Raw genomic sequence first — 4,101 nt, 5'->3', positions numbered from 1 at the left:
GAATTAAAGGCAGGGTCCATGATCTCTGAAAGCCAATGTTGAGATTTGAGTTCACCTAAACAAACACCCCCCCCTTCTCTAATTGAATCTGAACCTTCTTTTGATAGACCCGCTGTACACACACACACACACAACTCAGGCAACTACATTTTGTATGGTTGAAATGAAGCTGCTGAATAAAGCTGCTTGACTTGCATATTCACTAGTTGCTTTTCCACAGGATCTTCATCTCTTGGTCTTATTGTTGGTCTGTGTCTTGGACTGTTTTTGATCTTTTTCTTGGTCCTGCTTTGGTGCTACAAAAACAAAAAACACTCTCAGTGTCTCTCAGCTGTCAGTCAACAGAAGAACATCAGTCGGACATCAGATCAGAAACAGACTGAAGATGATTACATTTCACTACAGACTGGTCAGTCTACATTCATTATGATCAGTGCCAGAATTATAATCAATAGCATCACATTGTGGTACAGAGTTTAACATGGGAAAACACCACATACATTTATAAGCATATATGAAATATAAAATATTTTATTTAATGTAAACAGGTACAAATATATTTTGTAAAAGCTTACTTTATAACATATAAAGTTTGGACAAATGCTCTGTTAAAACCTTATTCATTATTTTATTCACTACAGGAGAGACTCATCTTTATAACTATACAACAGCTAATAAAGACACAGGCACAGGTAACAAAGGGATGTCATTTAATGTTGTTCATCTCATAAAAGTAAAATGTTTTTTAAGGGTCAAATTATTTTCCTTTCTCAGCGACTCAGGTTGACCCCAGTGATGCCGTGTATTCACAGGTTAACGTCAAGAAAAATAAACTCAAGAGCAAAGGTAGAAACAACTAGTAAAACTAAAGACTGAGAGGAGAAAACTCTTAATCATTTCTTTATTCTTTATTGTAGACAATGAAAGTGAATCAGCTGATCTCACCTATGCTGATATTGAACTGAAACCTAAAAAAGAAATGAACACAAGAAAGAAAAAGAAGAAAGGTAAAGAAAAACTTCTTTATTATCAGTGATATACAAACATAAAAAAACACAAATAACACAATGACTATAGACGACATATAGTTTTTTTTGCTTGAATAACATTTTGTTAATCACAACTTTGGTGAAATTCAGTACAGCAGCATTTTTGTTGCCTCTATAAGGTTAATATATACTCAATTTAATATCTTTTTAATAGATATATCTCACCGGCCACTTTATTAGGTACACTTTGCTAGTATCGGGTTGGACCGCCTTTTGCATTCAGAATTGCCTTAATCCTTCACGGCATAGACTCAACAAGATGTTGGAAACATTCCTCAGAGTTTTGGGTCTATATTGACATGACAGCATCATGCTGTTGCTGCAGATTTGTTGGCTGCACATCCATGATGCGATTCTCCCGTTCAGCCACATCCCAAAGCTGCTCTATTGGATTGAGATCTGGTGACTGTGGAGGGATTGGTGTGCTGTGAACTCATTGTCATGTTCAGGAAACCAGTTAGAAATTATTTGAACTTTGTGACATTGTGCATAATCCTGTTGGAAGATGCCATCAGAAGATTGGTAAACTGTGGTCATAAAGGGATGGACATGATCAGCAAAAATACTTAGATTATCCGTAGTGTTTAAAGGATGCTAAATTGGTAGTAATTGCTAAACTAATGCTTAATTGGGCTCAAAGTGTATATAAGAAAGAAAATATCCCCTGCACCATTACACCACCACCAGCCTGAACCGTTGACACAAGGCAGGATGGATCCATGCTTTCATGTTGTTTACACCAAATTCTGACCCTACTATCTTAATGTTGCAGCTAAAATTGAGACTCATCAGACCAAGGGATGTTTTTCCAATCATATATTGTCCCAATTTTGGTGAGCCTGTGTGAATTGTAGCCTCGGTTTCCTATTCTTAGCTGACATGAGTGGGACCCGATGTGGTTTTCTGCTGCTAGTCCATCTGCTTTAGGTGTTGACATCTGATTGGCTAATTAGCAATTGAACAGGTGTACCTAATGAACTGGCCGTGGCTGTATATCTAATATTTCTGTTTCATTCCTATAAACAGGAAGTTTAACGGGTGTCATTCCCCAGAGTTAACTAATGCTGCGTTCCAGGCAACCTGTAACCCAGGGGTGGGCATCGAGGGCCACAGTCCTGCAGAGTTTAGCTTCAACCTTAATCAAACACACCTGAATGTCATTTCCAAACAGTCCTGAAGACTTCAATTAGATTTTTCAGCTGTGTTTGATTAGGGTTGGAGCTAAACTCTGCAGGGACACTGGCCCTCAGGACCAGGAGTTGCCCACCCCTGCTGTAACCCGTAAATCACGACTTCAAAACCACGACTCACGACTCTGAACTGGGAGTACATCAATCTAGTATGAATTCACGGGTGGTAAGTCATGGGTTTGACTGCCGTTCCAGTGCACTTTCACAGGTAGAAGGTCGTAAAAACACAGGTTACAGGCTGCCTGGAACGCATACTCCCTGACAGAAAAGAACTGGGAAATTTTAGGTTATTTCTCAAAATTCTCTCAATTTTCACAACTCTGAAATTTTTAGGGATTAACAGTGAAAGTGAAGACACTGTATACTCTAAACTGAAGACGAGGAGAGATCAAGGTGAGATCAACTACATAAATAATAAACAAAATAAAAACAACATCTTTCAGTATGTAAGATTAAAATTCAATATTGAAGGATTCAAATTGTTTATAGTCTTATAATACAATATTTTTTTCAGATGTTGCTTCTGGATCTGTTGATTTGACTTATGCCTAGATTTACTAAAAGAGAGGAGAAATGCAATACTTTAACTAATGCTTAATATTATCCATCCAAACCTTCATGTATATCAGAGTAAAAGCATGCTAATCTTTGATTGTCTAATAGCACCATAGTGTTTTTAGCATATTTTTATTAAGGTTTGATGTCTGGTGTGCAGCTTGTAGCATGAAAGATGACCTGACCTTAAGTCCTGACCAAATAGACATGAATAATCTTTTCAGTACATCCCCATTAAGTCACAAATGTAAATTATGGGAGTGATGGCCGCATTTTAAATGTGAAGTCAACAAGACTATAAAAGGTGTTTCGGTTTTATTATAATCAAACTAACTATTTAGTTGCATATTGTACAGTTTGGTTATTTAAACAAATACAAAATGTTATCTTAATGTATTTCATGAGTTTGCCTTAACATGTAATCGATAGAGAATGAGATAAAACATATTTGGCGTGCTGTTTGAGAAAAGGCTTCCGAGCTCAGAATTTTTGCCCAAACCCAGAGTACTCCCCCCTCTTTAAATATAGGATAGATGTACTAGCTGAGAGTGAGGTGATGGGGTGGAGGAGGAATGCTGCAAAAAACTGTCACAGGACAGAGGTTAGCGACTGCTATTTATAAGTACCTCTTAGTGCTGATTGGTTGGATAACATGACCGAACTTTGTTAAATAAACTTCATTATGTTCAAAATTTTATATATTAAATGATGTGGTTGTACTAAGCAAATGTGTGTGTTTGGATTTTTTCTCAATTTTTTGTATATTTCTAGTCTTTTACAATTCCTAACAATATTTTCATGAAACTCATGTAACAAAAAAAGTTCATTTGATAAAATAATTCAAACAAATGGTGTGGAGTGAAGCGAAATAGATAATACAAATAAATACATTTACAATAATAAATATATACTTTTAGTCCACTGACCCAGTTGTTATATTAAACTAGAAGGAATTTTTTTGCACTGCAGTTAAAAAAGCAGATCCGGAAATGTAAATGCTCATGCATTTTATTTTGAATATATTTTAGAAGGCCTCGTAATCAACAAACTGAATTTGAAAACAAACGAGTAATTCACAAAAAAAGTAATGTAATAAAAATGGATCTTAATGCCAAATTGGCATGTATTAGTGTAGTGATGTCACAACCCTTCCACAAAACAACAACGGAGGGACTGACTAAAATAATGTGAAATAATGTGTGCTTGATTTCATACAGGGATCCGCAGAGCGATCATCCTGTTACATTGAGGTATCGCGCGAACGACTCCACCGTATGTTTTCAGATCGCTCTCGCGATACTGTGATG

At 36.3% G+C, this 4,101-nt stretch overlaps 1 long non-coding RNA gene across 1 annotated transcript; it reads left to right on the top strand.

Annotated features, from left to right (window-relative positions):
* The first annotated feature begins 817 nt into the window (after nucleotides 1-817).
* LOC141362792 (uncharacterized) lies at nucleotides 818-3,155 on the top strand. Its single transcript, XR_012368378.1, has 3 exons — nucleotides 818-1,007; nucleotides 2,573-2,632; nucleotides 2,754-3,155. It is a non-coding gene; the product is annotated as an uncharacterized lncRNA (long non-coding RNA).
* Nucleotides 3,156-4,101: the final 946 nt, after the last annotated feature.

Source organism: Misgurnus anguillicaudatus, unplaced genomic scaffold, assembly GCF_027580225.2.
Source record: "Misgurnus anguillicaudatus unplaced genomic scaffold, ASM2758022v2 HiC_scaffold_29, whole genome shotgun sequence".
NCBI classification, from domain to species: domain Eukaryota; kingdom Metazoa; phylum Chordata; class Actinopteri; order Cypriniformes; family Cobitidae; genus Misgurnus; species Misgurnus anguillicaudatus.
Note: the sequence above shows the minus strand (reverse complement) of the source record. Positions and strands in the feature narration are given on the sequence as shown.